Genomic DNA, 20,996 nt, shown 5'->3' with positions numbered 1-20,996 from the left:
AATCAAATAAAGGAAAGCGGGTTACAGAATTAAAAGACTACACAAGGGGTAGGCGCCACGACAACAAAGCCTAAATGGTAAACACAGTACAAATACATGAACAAATTCGGAATCAAGTTCAAAAGAACCCAACAACAGGCAATGGTGTTGCCCATAGTCCCAGAATAACTATAAACAAACCGGGTCTTTTCCAAGGCTACACAAGGCGGTGACAAATTGCAAAAGAACTCGGTAAAGAGTCCGTTGTGGTAAAGGACCATCGTTAAATGGTTGTTACAGGGCAGGCACCGTAGAAAATTGAATCAGAGCCGTTGAAGGCTGGCCACCAGCATCAGAAATCTCCCCTACAAGATCCAACCACTTTAGTACAAGGAGATCATAACCCATAGAAAGCAACAAATAAAGCAAAGAAAAACAGAAAATACAGAAAAGCTCCAAAAAAAGCTTCAACAGAAAAACACCCACACATAAACAACATACAAATAGCTAAAGAAATACAACCACTCAACAAAACAACGACTCCGGCAGCAAGCATGCAGTCGGAGGAGCTAGAGTGGCAAGACTCTGGGCCGGCACAAGCAGTGGCGGAGAGAAGTGGGGGCGACCTGGGGGCTGTCACCTCTGGTAAAAATAAATTAAATTTTTTTTTTAAAAAAAAATATTTTTCTAGCTGAATTGTTTACTGCCCTAGGTAACAAAATTTTGTTTTAAAAAAAAAAAAAGTAAAAAACTCCTCCAGCTGTTTCGGTTTCTTGGTTTCACATTTTAAAAAATAAAATAAATACAAATAATAAAATAATAAAATAAAAGAAATTTAATGTTTATTTATCAATATTTGGCATTTTCTTGTCATAATCCAAGTACCCAGCCAAGTAAGTTGAGAGTAAAGTTTATAATTAAAGCCATTAATGCCTTAATTTGTCTTGGTTATGACAACACCCTTAATTTGGCTTGGTTATAATTTAAGATTTTTAACTGAGATATATCTCTCATTTTCATCATTTTATCATTTTGTTTATCTTATTCTAAAACAATATATATATATATATATATATATATATATATATATATATATATATATATATATTGGTATGTTTTATATAGTACTTTGGGATTTTGTCAAGCATCAACGAGTTTCAGAAGATTATTGCCAATCTTAGATTTGTTCTTTTTATTAATTCATTTTAGGCTAATAGCTATCGGAATATGCTAATAATTTTATTATAATGTCATTAGAGTATGAGAAGTAAACAATTATTAAAACAATACTTCGTAACAAAATGGAAGATGAATTTCTTAAAGATAATTTACTTGTCTTACATTGAAAGGGGAATTGTTGAAAGCTTCGATGCAGATTTAATACTTGATGATTTTGTTTTTCTAAGACCGCATAGAATGCAATTTTAGACACTTTGTATTTTGTATTTTCCTTTACTTTTGTACTAGTGCCTACATGGTAACTAATATATCAATTTAGCATATAAATATGTTTTTTGTGATACATATATTGTGGTATAATTTTTTTTTCTTTTTTTTTATTATATTTACCATATTATAATAAAAATATAATATATAAAGAGAAAAAAAAAATTATTTATCATTATATTTTATTATTTTACTAACGCCTCCGGTAGAATGAACTCCTGAATCCGTCACTGGGCACGAGGAAGCCACTCACTAGCGCATGATGAACAGACGCTAGTAACAAAGACCGGAGGGCCAAAATCAGAGGAACAAAACACCACACAACACCAGCAAGGGCGGAGGTAAGCAGTCAAAGGAAAGATCGGAGGAGCCACACGAGGAGGTGTAGATGGTTGCGACAAGAAGCGTAGAGGCCAAAGAGCATGGAGGTGAACTGCCTGGTGTTGATAGATCTGGTTTTGAAAAAAATCAGATCTGAAAACACCAGTTTGGGGGCTGCAAAGGTTGAAGGACGACAAGTGGTGGCTGGGCTTGACCAATTTGTGGCAAATCTGTGACGGAGATGGTATGGTGATGGCGGAATAATGAGATGGGGCAATGATGGCGGCGCTAAACGGAGATGGCAGATAAACAAGGAAAAGAAAGAGCGAATGGAGAAAGACAAGAAAAAAACAGGAGAAGAGGAAAGAGAACCAAGGTGGAAGGGAGGAGGGAGGGAAAAAACTTCATCCCTCCTCCCTTAGGCAGCCGCATGAGGCGGAAGAAAAACCTCACAAGTAGGTAAAAAACTTCTCTCTCTACAAAAGAAATGCACTTATTACATTAATTAATAAATAATTAAATTTACTATTACATCAATTTATAAATTTACATAATATGTATATTAAATTTGAGATTGTGATTAATGTGACAATATAACATATATTACCATATCATCATCAATCGGGAGGGAAATGTAGGAAAATAATTACTAACTCGATCAATCATTTTATGAAGTCTTGACCATTCAGCTTCATTAAAGTTGATAAATTCCAATACAACGTGAAGATTCTGTCCACAGTAGACATCCTCAAGTGGGCTAAAAATCATGTTGACTGCCTGTCTAGCCAGTAGAGCCGGGATGACATCCCATGGGTAGGGTCTGCGGTCAATGAAAGTGAGGACCCCATGGTTTTTGTCACGTGCTTTACATTTTGCTGAAGACCCTGTGGCCACGGGAAGATAAACTTGATCCGCCTCCGTTTGTTAATAAACGGTTTTGACAAAGACAAAGGTAACTTGCTTTTTTATTTTTTTTATTTATTTTTTTTTATCACATTAATTATATTTTATTATTATTTAAATAAAAAAATTACTATAAAATAATTTTTTTAAAAAAAAATTTCATACCAAATATTCTTTACTTTTTTACTTTTATCAAAAATAAAAATAAAATAATTCTTGCTTCTTTCATATTAATCAATTTTTATTTTGAATAGGAATTCATTTATCAAACCAACCCAACAATCGCCAGTTGTGACCACCAAATCTTTATAGACTTCATTCATGACGTGACAGTGGCAGAGAGACTAAGGGAGGGGACCGACTCTTCCGGTCTTCCAAAGGAGCCTTTTGTGTAAAATGCCAAATCTAAGGTGGTGTTTAGCAAACAACATTAAACACCATCGCACTGTTTAGGTTAAAAAGAATAAAAAATAAAATAATGATTGACATGAAAAATAAAAAAAAATAGTATTAAAAAAATAAAAAATTTTGTTTTGTAATAATTTTTTTATTTAAATAATAATAAAAAATAAATAATATAATATAAAAAAAAAATATTTTTTTTAAGAAAAAAATAAAGTAAATAATAATATGAAATGTGGGAAAATGTGAAGGGAGGTGGAGGATTTAACAAACAAGGCGTCGCATTACTGACTCTTCCAGTCTTCCAAAGGAGCTTTTTGTGTAACGTCTGACGAATCAGCAGCAGTCTTGGCTTTTCATTTAAGTAGAAGGCCCAGCCCAGTCAAAGCTCATGTGCTGTTATCGTTTTTAAATGGGTTTGCTTTCCAATTACTTTCCCATCCATAGAATCTATTCCACGTGTCTCATAGAGCTGGCATTTTGACGTGAAGTTCGGACAGCCTGTTTTTTTTTTTTTTTCCCAGCCCCATGCTCATGCCAACAAAGCACATATTTTGCTATTGTTCGGGTTTTATATTGTTATTTTAATAATAATGTCTATGTTGTAGTTTAATCAATAGTTCAGATTGAATTTTAAAGTTGATTTACTTTTAAAAACTTTTAAAAAGAAAAAGAAAACGAAGAGAAATTTTAAAAAATTCAAACTTTTTTTTTTTTTTTTTTTTTTATATGTCTACACAAGAGGGGGGGGAAAAATTCGAACTAGTAACCTCTACTTCATTAAGTGTGGTCCAAGCCGATTGAACTACCTTTTGAGAACTGAAAAATTTAATCTTAACCCTTAATTAAACTACATCATATATGCTATTATTTTCAATGTGGCACCAAAACCTTTTTATCATTGATTGTTCAGATTGAGTGTTAAAAAGAAAATAATTATATTGTTATTTGCTTTAGAGTGCCAGTATAAGTGAACTTTGCAACTCTAACTTTATGGGTCGATCCAAAATAAATTTCAGTTTGAATAGTCTTATCAAACGTTTAATATTCAAACAATCAAATTACATTAGATCCTTATCCTAAACAAGCTTATCTTCAGCTTGATCTTATCACCAATCTTAATCTCATTAACTCGAAAATATATATATATATATATATATATATATATATATATAAAAGATCTAGAAGCTTACTAGATAGCCAATCCCGTGTGTTGAACATACCAAAAAAACAGAACACAAGAGAGGTCCACGTGTCCTCGGCCAACAAAATCTTATGATGATGCTGACGACATATGCCCACTTGTAATCTGATGTAAGACGCTGAAGTCACAAATAAATTTTTACGCGTAAAAGCCGCCCCGCCTTGGAGTGGGAGATTCCTTTCTGAAAATCAATCAAATAAAACCCATTTGACTGAAATTAATTAATTGTAGATTACCCTATTAATCCAATTTCAGACCCACTAATAAACCTATGGGCGTGCCCTTGTTTTGACCACGCATAGATATAAAGGGTTGTGACTCATGTGAACTTCACGTGACAATCAAATGATTACCTTTTTTTTTTTTAATGAAATTGTCAATTCCCATTCATAGTGAGAGAGTTTGGTCAAAATATTTTTATTATTATTATTTATAAAAAAGTAGCATCAAATTCTTTGTTGAAATAATAGTGCTTTTGACTTCTCAGACTTTGGGAAGTGAATTTAGCTCAATCATAAGTCACTTTGTAACATGGGAATAAGTGAAAGCCACCGATCGAATCATGAAGTTCAATCTAAATGTTTTCTATCAGTTGTTTAGAGTGCTAATTAATTTTTTTTTTAACTATTCATATTTAATTTTTATTGTTATTTATAAAAACAAAACAGGTTGAAACGGTATTTGAGTCATTGAAAAAATTGTCGCACATAAGGAATCTTTCTCTTAGCAGTGGCATAGATGTTTCTAATCGATGCTGATTTCCTAACTTTTTATATGTAACTTTTTATTTTCATCGGTTGATTTGTTTTTGGCTTGCTTTCTTTTAGGATAATGTTACACAAACTTTTTTGGCTTTTATTCATTTAACATTCAATTCACAACTAGTTCTTTTCTTCTTTCTTTCTATCTTTAGTGAAACCAATGCAATTATAGTGTTATTGATACTCTCTCTCTCTATCTCTGCAAAAGATTGAACTGTAATGATCAGTAAATTCAAAAAAGGAAGAGGGTGAAATCATTGAAAAGTTTACACAAAGAATGTGATCACTCTTTGAATTAGTTGCTTAGATTTTGATCTCTCTTTGGTGGAAAGGTGGCTTTCTTTCCAACAAAGAGAGAGAGGAAAGAAAATTGAGAGGAACAGGTGAGACTTGGACAAAAGAGTGGGGTCTCTCACGTATCTAGTGGGAAGCACATGAGCCATTTTATTCAGAGTTTGATGCTGTCTTACGTATGAGGACAAAAGCTTCTGATTTGACTGAATGTCTTGGATAGAGTGTGGAGGTTAGTTGATGCTTTCTCTCTCTTTCTTTTTCTTTTTCTTGTGACTCAAGAAGGAATGGGTGACAAGACACAACACAACAATAGGGGCTGTAATCTGTTATATTATGACATTTTCAGCAAACCAAATCAAATTAAAGTAATAAACTATATTAAGGAAAGGCTAGCTTCCCCTTGAATGGATAGACAGCATGCTAATCCACATAAACCTAATTTGGGTCTTTTATAGTCCTTTTAGAATTATTTATAGACTCATTGTTTATTATCGGGTTTCGAATTTCGGCATTATTGTTTTCGTATGAACATATTGTTAGAGAATTCATCGATCGTTCTTGAATTTTTGTTCCATTGTAACTCTTTCTTACCATGTTTATTTGTTTAGCTTTAATGCTAAAAACACCCATTGATTTTCAGCAGTAATTATTCAAAGGGGTCTAACAATGTGAAACGGTGACTCCATATCAAAGGGGTCTAACAGTGTGAAAGGGAGACTCCATTTGCTTAGCCGACCAAAAATTATTATTATTATTATTAATTCAATCCCCTCTGAGATCATCCCTATTATATGGGATGTGAATCATGTGATATTGACCATCTTTGTCTGCTTGTAACTACTAAACTACATCCGGTAAAGTTAAATTATAATTGTAAGGGGGGTTTTGTTCAGATTCTGCTTCTTCCCTTAAACTACATGTATTCTCTAATATATATGTGTTTGTGTGTGTGTGTGTGTTTTTTTTTTCTGAGAAGTTGTCAGAAACATGTCTAAGTGTGTTGATTTATTTGTACATTTGTTTGTTCTTTCTCTTTCTCTTTGGGACAAAAGGAGACCATGTGGAATCTCCAAAGTTGGCAAGGAACAGAAACAAGTACTTAAAAAGTATTTTATTCATGATAATTTTTATTTGGTAATGAAGGAAGGAATATTACTAGAATGAGTCAATCTGCAACAAGCTTTTTATGCCTCAGTGTGTTGATTTAAACTGGCAACTTTCTTCAACAGCTCATAATTGAAAAAGAGCCTTTTGTTTACTGGCCTCAAATTAAGTGCACAAAGCCAATTCCCCCCTTCTCTCTCTCTCTCTCTCTCTCTCGATCCTAGTTACCTTTCTTTTTCACTAGGAAGAAGTTTCTTTACCTCAAAGATAACAAATCCACAACAATTTCTTAGATTTCTTCAGTATCCAAAAGAACACATGATAACAACAGATGGATTTCCTATGATCAGCTGCAACTATATAATATATTCAAAAAAAAAAAATTCTCCAAGAACATAAGTAGCCCATTGCCCAACTCCCAATGCTTCCCACACCCACCTTCTAAAACTTGAGTAAATGGAGAAATGACATTGTTATATATATATATATATATGTTTTCCTTCACACATAGAAAAGCAACTGAAATCCCATCAGTAAAATCTAGTAGAATTCACAAACTTCATATTTATCATAACAAAAGCAAACGACCAATGCTACACAGACACTCTGTTTTACACCAACACAAGGGGAGAAGAAGGAGAAGAAGAAGAAGAAGAAGAAGAAGGTGAACGTGAGAAAACCATGCAAAGGACAGAAATGGGGAAGCCTCTGTCATCCCGGTGGTCAGTTTTCTGAATTCCCCTTTGAAGCGTCGGAGCTCGGCAGAGGCGCAGTCGCCGCCGAGCTTCCTCTGGCGCAGCATACTTTCTTTGCAGCCTCTGATGCGGCAGTCTTCACTCCCTCCACCACAGTCTTGACCACCCTAACCTTAACCTGGCCTCTCTGTGGAGGAATTCTCGCTTCTGAATTCTCCATTGTTTTGTCCAAACAGGTCACTGAAGCTCAACAAACTCTGCTGCGAAGCAGAGTAAGAAACAGAGGAAGAGTGCGGACTGTCCTTCTGGCAGAATGGCAGAAAGAAAAGGAAGTTTTCAAGGTCACCCAGAAAGGTTTTTGGTGGGGAAAGAATCTGGTGGGCTATAACTTATATATATAATTCAATAGTGTGAGGGGATGAGCAAATTGAGCCGGGTTTACACGTAGTGTGAACATTGAATGATGAGCTTCAAGTTTGAATTCAAAGAAAGAAAAAGGAATTCTATTAAGGATAAAAGTTAAACTATCAGAAGCATCTTTTCTCTTTTTTTAATTTTTTATTTTTTTTAATTCAGTTTCCATTTACTCTTTCTTTCATCAGTCATTGGTTCAAAGACATTTTGTGTCTCTGCATAATTGTGTTCTTTAGGGTATGACTGTCGCTAGTGCCAGAAGGAGTACTTGTAGTCAACAAAGAGAAATTCATGATGTTCATAGAATGTAGCCGCCGCTTCTCATAATATATTAGTGGAAAAACTACACTTACCTCTTCTAATTATCAAGGATTTATAACATTTTTTACAATATATATATATATATATATATATTAAAAAAGATATATTGAGGGGTTTCTGTCGACAAAAAATATTTTACGTCAAAACAAACGAAGCCTTAAACTCCTCAAATTTTCAACCTAATAACAATGAATTGTTATCCCATCATTCCTTCCCCTCCCCCACCAGAAAGAGGCTTTTCTTAACAAAGAAGGCACCCTCTAGAGGCTAGGGACCATGCAACAAAGGGTAATTTTGAATTATGAAGGCACGTTTAAGTTAGGGTAACCAACTAATAACCATTTGATCAAAGGCATGATATCATGGCTTAGATTAATTATCTTTACTTTTTCTAGGCATATTGTCTAGATTAATGCCTTCTAATCACATAAAAAAGATTCTTCAGAAATGTATCTAGAAGATGAGGTAAACGACATTTGATGTTTTTGTTTAGAGCTAAAGATGAGTCAAAAAGTCATAGTTCCCTTGAATTAAAGGATTCATGTGTAGACTATCATGAACTACTTGCCATGTCAGAATCTCAACCACTCCATTTCAGACCCCCCACTGGAGCTTTAACAATTAAATAAAATGAAAGCTCTTCTCATTTTAACAGTCAAACGTATGGTGATGGAACAAGAAAACAGAAAGGGTAGCAAAAGGGTCATACCCATTTGGATTCTAGAATATCAAATTGTGATAGATTGCAATCCCTCTTCTTACTCATGCTCCCGACAAGGTCGGATATGTGAAAGTGAGACAGTGAGAGAGGCTCTTCTATTTGAATAAAAGCCCACCCGAAAGACCTATATGTTCAGATAGAATTGGGATTCACTACAATTAGGTTGTGAAACCCATTTATTTCGAGCAAGTTAACTTACCGTTTTAGGGCAAATAGGCCTCCCATTTATTCCTATAGGACATATTTGGTCCAACGGAAAAGCGACCCCTCTGACAACATCATATTATTATCCATATCCTGGCCCCTCCAGCAAGGAAATCAACCAAACCCCCGGGGATCTTAAATATCTATGTATGAGTAAATGGGAATTAATGTCTAAAATTGCAAGAAAATTCAACCTCTCAAGTGGAGACGAATTAGACGTACGGACCGCCAGCTAGACTTTCCTCTAGAACAAGCCAGTTCAATATCTAACGTGTACATTCTCTAGCCTAGTGTGAACATTGAATACCAATTTTATTTTCACTTAATTTTTGGCCCACCAGTCGTGAAGCAACTTTCATGCACATTGTGTATAAACCGTGTGGAAAAAGTAAGCAGAAGGGACAGTTCAGAAGCTCAGGATTGTAGTTTATGGACCCCTTCAATCCATTGAGATCTTTTAGACTTTCTTAAATGAATATTTCAAATAATTATAAAATATATTATACCCAAAAAGTTTTATGTGCATTTAATTGAAGAAATTTCATCTTTCAAGTCAATCTAAAATTTTGAAGAGAAGCGTGAGAAGAAATGTTTGTTCTCCGACTAGATACAAAGATGCCAACTTGTTTATAAAGAATTATCTTCGCTTAACAATAAATTAAGTGACCACCAAAGGTGGTAGTTTAATGGTCTTAAGGAAATTCCTATGAGGTTGGGCATGCACTAGGGCTTGGGTTCGACTCCCGCAATGAGAATTCTTTAGCCTATTAATGTTAGCCACCTTGAGTCCCATTGATGTCCTAGTGAGGTAGATGTTAAGTTATAGTTCGATTGGTCTTGAAAGAACGTCTGCGGTTCTCACCGTCTAGGCCCCTTCTGAGTGGCGCCCCATGGGTTAGTGCAACTCCTGACAATCTCATAGTTTTCTATTCTCCAACATATTTCTTTTATGCAATTCTCATTGTACGTAACATTTGGGCTTCATTATATTCTCGGAATTATTTTGTCAAGTGCGATTGAGCCTTAAAGTCCCAATTTCATTTTTTCCTCATATTTTTTACGGTTTATTTCTATAATATTTTCCAACAAGATGTAGAAGAAGCCTTGCAATAGTATGTTGAGAACCACCCATTGCTGTCGCAGAGTTCATGAACATCCTGTTTTAGTTAAGAAGAAACCCAAAGAAAGAAATAGTGCAGCAGAAGTCAGAATCAGTGGTGATGAAAAGTAGTACAGAAAAAGAAATATGAATGAAGGATAATGTTAATCTAGTGCTTTATCTGTCCGCTTGATCGAGACAAAAGATGTATAATTAAAATGTGTGGAGAAAGGAAGCAGGCCTAATTAAACACACAAAATGGGCATTTACTGGATAATATATAATTCAAAAGAGTATCCGTTAAAATTTTCAAAATACTCCATTTATATTATAAACAAATAAAATAAAAAAATTGCAAAGATTCATACGTTGGTAAAGAAATACATACATTTGAATCTTTGCAATTTTTTAAATAGCATATTAGATCTAACTCATGAGGTTTGGTAGTTTTGTTTTTAGTAGCATCACAGTTCTAAAAGCCCCTAGACTATTTGTCAAATCACTTTATAAAATTTAAATCTTATCGATTTACTTTCTAAACTTTCAATTATTATCAAATAGATATCATTCCGTCCACCTTTCTACGCATTACCCAAACAAAAAGGGACAAGAAGTAGAAAAGATGTTAATGTGTGTACTAAACATATCAAGTTCTATATAAACATTATTGAGCAGTTGATCAAGAGAAATGATTCTTTTCTTTTTCGTTAATCCTCCTTCCGTTCAACTCTTGCAAATCTACTATTAGATTTGTAGGACCTAAAAGTGAGTCGCATTAACATGTCTCATTGGTCAAACATGTGGATATGATTAGATTTGTCTAACTCACAAGTCCATGGTTGTTGTGGCCTATTTTGTTCAGGATGGTCTAGACTTCACTGTGTTAAGTGGTCAAGAAAGTGATTTCTCGTTGTAAATATAATTTTGAATGCTTTCTAGAATGCATGTTTCTAGTAAAACATTCTTGGATTTGATGGATCAAATTGTTGTAAGGTGTCTATGAAGAATCAAACATAGCTTATCTACTATCTACTGAATTGTGCTTCCGAGATCAATCGCTGGGTATTGAGCCTATGAAAGAAAAATTTGGAGCGATCCACTCTATCAAGACTCAAAACGCTCAACAAACAACTCCATTTAAAGCGATGAATCTACTTCACTAGTAAATCAAATATGAATTAATCTCCACTTACAAACAAGATCCTAGGAGATTGAAGTGTATGACCATTAATAGGCTATATAAGAGGAGCTTCAACGGTTTCATTATGTTTTACGTTTCATGCAGTTTCTTTTTCTATGTATTGCTGACTTAAGCATCAGAGTTATCTCCCACCGGCTCACACCGACAAGTTCTTTTGTTTACATTCTTTTTGTTTTGCAAGTTATCACATCTCAATGCTCACCAACCAAAAAAACTGCATCAACAAATGGGATAACCCTATGAGTTTGGAATGGCTAACTTTAGCCGGGATTTTCCTTATGTAGTGTCTTGCTTTTCTATAGAACAGTTTTGGGAAACTTTACTTGCACACCTTAAATTATAAACAATTTTGCAAATATAATTACAAAGTTTAAAAATTTGTAATGTTTGTATTTCAAGTTATAGTTTATTTTAATTTCATTAATTTTTTTTTGTTAAAATGTCCAAAATGCCCTCTTTTAAAAAAAATATATATATATGAAAATTCAACAACAAAAAAAATTAAAAAATTTAGATATTCTGATGTTTTTCTCTCATTAAACTTTTTTAAAAATCAATTATTAAATTTGTAAAATACACTTTAGTAAATGTATAGGTCGTATATATCCAATAATATTTTTTTAAAAAAAAAAAAGAAAAAGAAAAAGTGGAATAAGTAAAAGATAGAAAAAAAAGACAAGTAGTGGCACTCTGCTTGCCTGGTGATGACAATCGTGTTAACAGGCTGTCGAGTGCCAGAAAGACTAAAAGAGAGAGTCCCGAAAGCCAGGCGGGGATGACAGCTGACTAGCTGAGTAGGCGGCCTTTTGTTGCTTATTATGCTTTTACCATTGAAATCCAATAATATTTTTTAAATTTTTTTTTAAAAAAAGTGGAATAAGTAAAAGATAGAAAAATGGGGAAAATGCAGTTTACCCTCTTAAGTTTTAAGAATTTTTCAATTTTAACCTAAAAGTTCAAAAATTGGCAATTTATCTCCTGTAGTTTCAAAAATTGGCAATTTAAACATTCTGTTACTAATTTCCGTTAAATTGGACGAAATTTTTTTTAAAAAAAAGCCTGAAGGTAATGATGTAATTTCATATATTTTCGTCAATTTAGACGAAAAAATTAAACGGAGGGTTTAAATTACCAATTTTTAAAACTTCAGATGAATAAATTATCAATTTTTAAACTTTAAAATTAAAATTAAAAAATTCCTAAAACTTCAAAAATAAATCGCATTTTTCCCTGTAAAAACAGACAAGTAGTAGCGCTCTGCCTGCCTGGTGATGACAATAGTGTTAACAGGGGTGTCGAGCGCCAGAAAGACTGAAAGAGAGAATCCCGAAAGCTAGGCGCCAGGAGGGGATGACAGCTGACTAGCTGAGTAGGCGGCCTTTTGTTGTTTATTATGCTTTTACCATTGAAATCAAAGGATGGGATGGGTCCCACTAATATCTTGAACTTTTGACTCTTTATCTAGAAATTCTGAACCCCTAAATACTTTTCACCTAATCTATGAAAGATACATATATTCAAAGCTCATATTTGAATCTCACTGCACGTGTGGTTCCATGATAAAGGCAGTCAATTAACAATATATATACATTTATCCTTAAGCAATGGTCATAATCATCTAGAATAAAATGTAAAGAAATAATTTTCTCCTAACAAAATCTAGATTGGACTCCAAATTAGCACCTCTTAAACGTGGAGTGCTTTTTCTCTTATTCAACAGTAGTATAGTACAGATTAGTGTTGATGTCTCTCTTTTCTTCAGTTCATATTTTAAAATAAGTCACTGCCTTTTTTTTTCAACTATTTTAGGTATTGGTTGCCGTTTCTTAGCGATAGTGTATGCATGTTTATCTTTGTCTGATCGAAACACTTATTTGTCTTATTTTCTACATTTTATTTGTGTTTTTGCAAAAGCCTAGTCAACGCCTTTTTCTTTGTTCTTACCAATACAAGAAAACAAGGACGATTTTGATCCACTTGAAACGTTTCTATTTTATGCTGTCCAACTTTGAAAAAGCTCCAGCTGCTGGTGAATATCAGCCGACAGCCATGATGGGAGAGATTGGCTTTATTAAAGAGTTTTACAGCCCCCCCTGTTTACAGTCTAATCTAATGCATGCCATATAAATCACACGATCGAGGATTATGGGTTAATTACTTTTCGGCTTCTTTCACATACAGAATCTGTGCATTTTAATGTGACATTTGAACAATTTTTTAATATTTTTGTCTTTGGTTTGTGTCTTTAATTTCCCAATCCCACTGTCATGCATGCCAGCTTAGTAAATATTTTGGCCTGCATTAGGCAAAAAGTATGTGGTCCTACAAAGTGTAACCAGCCAACTTTTTTTTTTAACCAAGGGACCACAATTTAGAGAGCATATGCTACAGTTTACTATGCAAGATTTATTCTTTGTTTTATTGAGATATACATCAAGTATTTGATCAATTCGACAAGGTATATGTCATAATATAAGAATTTAATTTAGGATACACCATTAATCCTTAATAAAATAAAAGATTTGAACTATATATATATATATATATATATATATATATATATAATGATAGGTGCTCTCTTGATATTTTTTTTGTATTTTCTTGATCTTATGTAAAAATTATTTTGTAAGAAAATTTTTAAAAAAATTATTCTTATTTCTCTTACAAAAGCATACAAACAGAACACCTAACATATATATATATATATATATATATATATATTGACAGCCAAGCCATGTCAAGCAGGGTCGATTCACCATCTGTACGTCCAGTTATACCTAAAGAAGGTTTATAGCTGGATCCTGGATGGATAACATAACATCATGTTTCTGTGAAGAATGAAAAGACACGTGCCAGTATCCAACTCACTGGATCGATGGTCATCGATGATGACGATGACGATGACGATGAAGATGACGTAATCCACACCAAGATCGATGCATGGGAAGACGCTAACATCAACGAAGATTTGATGCATGAACCCACACCATAAACACGTCTCCCACTACTTTCATGGAGTATTGGAGTGAGTGGTTTCCTTGAATTCAATTCCATTTGTCAGAACATAATCCAAATAGAGTAGGCCCCACAAACAGACTTTAATTATTTGTTTTTATTAAGAAAAAAGGGTAGGCAGATAGATGAATTGTGACTATTAGTAAAAACCGCAAACACCCTCCGCTTAAGTTCAGCGTGCCGTCTCACCAAGACAAAAATAAAAGTTCAAAGAAAATGATATATGTAATGGATTACTTTTTTTTTTTGAAGTGACATAATGGATTACTTAAGGTGGAAGTGAGGAATTTTATATTTTTAATAATAAAGAATTGAGAATTAAGAAATATATTTAATTATTTAATTAATCCTTTTAATAATCGTTATTGGTGTGGAAAAGTATTGTTTATTAAACATTAGAGGAGAGTACTCCTGTGGTTTTGGCTCCATATATGTTAGTGTGTACCACGGAAAGGGAAAACCATCAAACTCAATCGCCGGAATTGATGAATTAAGTTCCGTATATATTGGCATGGCTAGTTTGAAAAAACATTACAAATTACTTGATTGTTAAAAAAGTAATTTTATTTTTTCAGAAAACAAATAAATAAATATAAGTGCATATACCAATTAACATTTTCCTTTACTATTTTGTTCTTTTTATTTTTCTTGATTTAATCTACTTATTTATTTAGTATTCATTTTTATTAATTTAACATTCAATTCACAGCTAATTTTTTCTTTCCCCTCCACTCTCTCTCCCCACAAAAGATCAAACTGTACGGAAAGAAATGTATGCAACTAGAGATATATACAGAAGAGGAAGATATGTAGAGGGATGTCACATATATATCTGGATAATACTCATCGATCATCCTCTACAATATTTCATTAAGAGAAAATAAGAAATTAATTAAAAAAGAAAAGAAGACAAACAAATTAAGAAAGCACATTTGATGCCTCAGCTGGCTTCTACTGAACCTTGCTTTTCTCATTACCCGAGCTTTCGCCGCCGCATTCTTGGCTCTTTTTCTCTGTCGTTATAGCGATCACAGTTTCAACAAGATCCTTGAGTATATTTGCTTTGATCTGGCCTCTCCTTGGAGGAAGGGAAACCTTTTCTTTCTCCTCAGCCACAGGCTTATTAGTTTCATTTTTCATGGTTATGATGATCTGACTGAACGGCCTTGATTGTAGGAAGGTGAGAAAGAAGAAGAACAAGAAACAGGTGGCTCTGGTGAGAGTGAGACCAAGTGGGGTCTATATATATGTGTGTGTGTGTGTGTTTGTCGTGTAATAGTGGTTCCACAGTTTTTGCTGTGTGCAGTGTGAACACGATGTTTGTTAATAGACAAATGGATAGAGCAAATTAATGGCTATATGGTGCGGGTGTTTTCTAAGGAAAAAAAAAAAAAAAAAAAAAAAAAGAGAGAAAAGAAAAGAAAAATAACTTCACCCTATACTTTTGAATTACCACGCGATTTGACAAGTCCCTAAACTTTAAAACTTCTCAATTTGAACTACTGAACTTTCAATTGTAATCAATTTGAACCCCTGATTTTTTTTTATATAAAATTTTAAATTTACCCTTAATTCCAAATTAAAAATATAAAAAATAAAAACGAAAATCAGTGATATTTTAATTTTTTTAGGTATTTTCGTTAGAAGTTAAAGACTAAATCTGACGGAGGGGTTCAAATTAAATGTAATTAAAAGTTCAAGGGCTCAAATTGAGAAATTTTAAAGTTTAAATGGCTTATCAAATTAGGTAGTAATTCAAAAATTTAAAGTAAAATAATAAATAAAATCCCCCCTATGAGACAAATTCTTGAAGAAATCAAGCTTGAGAGTGTGTGTGTGAACGCAACTTTTTGTGAATTGACAAATGGGATATGCTGTGGTGGGGCTGTTTTCTATAAACAAACTCACAAAATCAAGACAGCCATAGAAATTTTAGACGACATGCATCATATGTTTTTCTATGATTAATTATTTCTGTTTTGTAAGAAAATTCTTCTCTCCCAGTCTCTCATACATCTTTTGGGATTTTCTTGTGACAATGAATGGGTGGGAATGAAAATGAGTGAGTTGGTTGACAGATTTATGATAGAAAAATTAAGAAAAGCATGCGCTAATTAATGGGATAAGACTCCAAGGCAATTTAAAGCATCAAATGGACATGTGAACAACCTAAACTTGAAGGGATTATGGAAACCAAGTGGGCCACAAGTAACCTCTTGTTCTTAACATGTTCATTTGCTTAATCTGGTTAATTATTTACCAAAAACACACATTAATGGCCCCTATGATTTTGAAGTTAATTAGGCCTCAACAAATTCAGAATCCACGTGCACAAGGAACCTTAATACAACGAGATCAGAATTTTTATCAATTGACAATACAATCGAGCACGGAAACCGATAAAGTTCACGTGCTTTTAAACATTTGTTCGGACAAATAAACCCTATCAATTGGTGACATATATAAAATATATGCCTTTTTTATACACGAATAAACAGATTAAAAAGGTTATTTAAAAAAAAAAAATTAAAAATGTCAATTATAAGTAGGAAACGGGATCCTAAAAAAGATTCTTTGTCTGCTTGTGACTACATCGTACAGTTACATAATAAATTTAAGGAGGTTTTGTTCAGAATCTGCATCTTCACTTGAACGACGTGCGTTTTAAATAACTTATTCGGACTTAAACCACAGCAAAGGAGATTGTGCTTTGCTTTTTTATTTTATTTTATTTTATTTTATTTTTTTTCACTTTTAATATGGACGAGGATTAGGGTCAGTTTGAGAGTGCGTTTTAAAAAAAATAATCTGTGTTTTTAAACCAAATTGCAATTTTGGAGTGTTTGAGATTGCGATTTTAATAACGCAAATTTTAAAATTGTGAAAAAATCTACGATTTCTATAAGCTGACTAAGGGGTGCTTATTTGAAAATTGTGAAAAAATCTACGATTTCTATAAGCTGACTAGGGGGTGCTTATTTGAAAATGCAGCAAATTTAAGCCAAAATCATGATATTGCTTAAAACAATATTTCGCGCAATATTTACCTATTTGGCTATGAAACCGCAATTATATGTTAATATTATCCAAACACTCAATTAATAAAAAAAATATTTTTTAACATATTTTATCAAACGCCTATGCGATTTTAAAAAGTAACAATTTTAAAAATTACACTTATTAAAATCAAACTCTTAAACAGACCCTTAATCCATGCACTGACGAGGAATCTCCAAAAGTTTGCAAGCAATTAATTAATTAAAAAAAAAAATTGCCCTTATAAGCAGAATAATTTTATTTTGTAATGAGGAAAGGGAATATTAGTAGGATCCCCAACCTCTTTTTTTTTTTTTTTTTGTTTCTTAGGTACAACGTACAAGTTGTGCCATAAACAACGCATCGACCAAATCACAATCAACAAGATCTGCGAAATCGTCAATGCCTTTTATCTTATTTATGGCCAGACAGAACCCTTTCATATATATTTGATTACATAAATCATTTATTTGAGTTTCGTTTAAATAACTTTTTTGTTATTATTTACAAGAAGCCTGATATAATTCCTAAGCACGTACACACAAATATATATATATATATATATATATATATATATATATATATATATATTTCTTGATATTTCCAAGCAATAATTCATTAATAAGAAACTCTCTTTAAATCCTAGTCAATTTTCTTTAAATTGTTATTCTGAATAACTGAGAAGAGTATTTTTTTTTTTTCTTAAACCACTAAAAAGACTTACTTATTTAGTCTATGTGGTTTTGCAAGTGTACCAAACTGATTCATATGGTATTAAAAGTATATTAAATATTAATGGGTAACCTATATATGTATTCAAAATGGTGCATGTCATCAGCCCTTTGTTAAAAACCGCACACGTAGATTCACATCACAACCAATCACCGATTGACACTTGGCATAACTAATGACTCAGTCAGTTGTAAAATTATAATTTTACTCTTAAATTAAAAAAATAATAAATAATTAAATAATTAAAGGATTGCCCTTCACCAAGTGAGAGGTGGCTCAGTAAGGAACTACACATATATTAATTTTTCCTAAAACTAAATGAAGACAACACAATCTTAATGCCATCATTACAATCTCAATTTCTTTATTGAGGGCATTTTTTGTGTCTCCTTCAGAATTTATTTTGATTCTTCATTATATGGCCTACTATTTTTTTTTTTTCCTAAGTCCCATTTTTTGGGACTATTTATGTTTATTTGGTGGGAATCATGGCCTTTTGTTTTTGTTCACATGAGAAAGAGCCAATTCCTCACCTGCCCCATAGTGTATAAAGCTAAATCCTTCTCTTCACCCCTCTCATCTTTTTCCATGAGCATAATGCCAGCTCAATAGAATCAGCACTTCTGTAATATAGTGCCCTATCAAATGGAGGGTCACATCAATCACTATCTCAATAAAGATTTAGAAGGTAGTTTTTTTCTTCTTTTTTCCTAAGCTATTTCCTCATGGTTTTTTTTTTTTTTTTTGTTCTAAGCTATTTCCTCATGGGTTTGAAACAGAGGAGTGGTTTCTCACAATAATTTATGTTCACTAAAAATACTTTCCATTGCCCCTCTATACAGCTTTTACTTGCCAACCAGTAATGAAAACATGAAAAAATTCATAGGTTGCATTACCAACACCCAAAACCAGAAGAAGAAACCAAAATTAGGAAATTAAAAAAAAAAAAAAGATAACAAAAATACAGAATCCAAAGAACAATTCATTAGCTGATTTCTGTACCCAAAAGAACACATGGTAACAACATATGGCTTTTGTCATAATCAGGTGCATCACATGGCACCCCAACTCCAAATGCTTACCCACCTTCTAAAACTGCAGGAAATGGGGAAATGAAAAGCAGCTGAAATCCCCATCAGTAAAAGCTATAATTTTCAAAATATATATTTATTACAAGTATAATGACAAAACAGATAACTAGAAAGTAACATCCTAGTAAACCAAATCTCCTCTTCTCGAAAGTCTTCTTCAGTTTCCTACTCTGTATTCTTAGAAAAGCAGCCAAACAATGCTCAAAATTAAATCTGCTCTAGACTAATAACTGGGGAAAAGAAGAGGGCATGTAACGAAACTTATTCCTGAGAATAACATAAATGGGGGACTCTATCATCTGGGTGGGGGATCTGACTACGTCTCTGAAGTATAGGAGCTTGGTTGCTGTGAAACCGATGCCGACCCTCCACAGCAGCCTGATTTCTCTGCAACCGCTGATGCTGCAGTCTTCACTCCCTTCACCAATTCTTTGAAAATCCTAACCTTAACCTGACCTCTTGGTGGAGGAATTCTCGCCAGCGATTTCTCCGGGGCCCTCTCTCCGTTTTCCATATCTTTCACTTGTAGAGAAGGTCACTGAAGCTCAAAAAGCTCTGTTTGGAAGCAGAGTAAAAAACAGAGGAGGAATGCAGACTCTGTTTCTGACAAAACAAATGAGAGATGGGAAGAGAAAACTTCAAGGTCAGTTGGAAGGAACAACAGGAACAAGAAAGTATTTGGTGGGGGGGGGGGGAGAGTCTGGTGGGGTTCATATATATTAGAAAACAGAGGGAGCAATAAAGTTAGTCAGAGGGTTTCACACTTACACAGTGTGAACGCAAAACAGAGACGAAATTGACGTTTTTGATTTAAATAATGAAAGGAAATTCTAATATGGAATATGGATTCAAGCAATAGAAGCATCCATCACACAGCTGTTTTTTTTATTCAGTTTCCATTTTTTTATTATACCAGACATGGCTTTCAAAGACATTTTTATGTGTTTGTATAATTTTTTAACCTCGTGGGTCGTCATCAATGGCAGCAAGGTTTTAGTCAACAAGCCTTGAGAATATATACTTTTGCTTGTTCATGAAACCGATAGGCTTCTTATCATCACATGTAAAATCTACTATCTAATATCTACATGAATCACAACCATGAAGATAAAAAAAACACCCTATTTTTAATTCAAATCATTCACATAAATTTTTTCATTCTAATCCAACCGCAACCACCAAACCTTCTACCCACCTCCGAATTTTCAACAACAGTCTCCAAAGCCAACCAAGACGGTGGCTCCAGTGGTATTATTAATGATTATTTTGTCAAGAGAAATGAAAATTATTTGGTGTGAAGAATTATATTATTTTTCGATGTTTTAAGTTGAGGTGTTTGTTTCCTATTGGAATGTGCAAAATACCCAATTTACATCACGACATAATTCAAGTTATTATCTATTTAGAAAGGGTGAGAATTTGAACCCATGTAAATGTATGCATCTATCACATGTAAATGTACTATCTAGTAATTTTGAATGTTTTGTGACTATTTTCTATTGTTCGTTATTATTCATATTCATTTATCACACTCATTTTACACCTATTAACGTGAAATGTCTTGTCTTGCTTTAAGAGGAAAGCAAACAACCAAGAGTAGAGTCATCCTTTTCCTTGGAATTTCATGGTTGAGGACCAGAAAAATAGTGCAAAGGAAGTACCCCACTCAACTTGAGGCTGTTAACCGTCTGTTATAGTCAAATTTCATTGCCGTGTAAGATTGAAAGAAAATTCCACATCTAAAATAGAAACAAATTGGACCAACCACCAACTTGCCTCTTATCTAAAACAAGCCATTTCAATGGTTAGCATATGCTTTTTCTTTCCCAACTCAGTCTATTTAAATGCTGGCCTAAATTGAGAGGAAATAAAAAGGTGGACTTAAATTTGGACCACCAAAGATTGTTCAACATTGATATTATTATGGACTGGCATATGATTTAAACATGTGATAATGTATATGGACCATTCAATTGAGATGTGATTAATCGAGGGGTCTTCCCATCCCCTGTTTCCTATATCTAGAAAGATTCATTGTACTGGTGTGTTGAAA

This window comes from Corylus avellana, chromosome 6 (assembly GCF_965113065.1).
Source record: "Corylus avellana chromosome 6, dhCorAvel1.hap1.2, whole genome shotgun sequence".
In the NCBI taxonomy this organism is placed as follows: Eukaryota; Viridiplantae; Streptophyta; class Magnoliopsida; order Fagales; family Betulaceae; genus Corylus; species Corylus avellana.
This window is presented reverse-complemented; position numbering follows the sequence as displayed.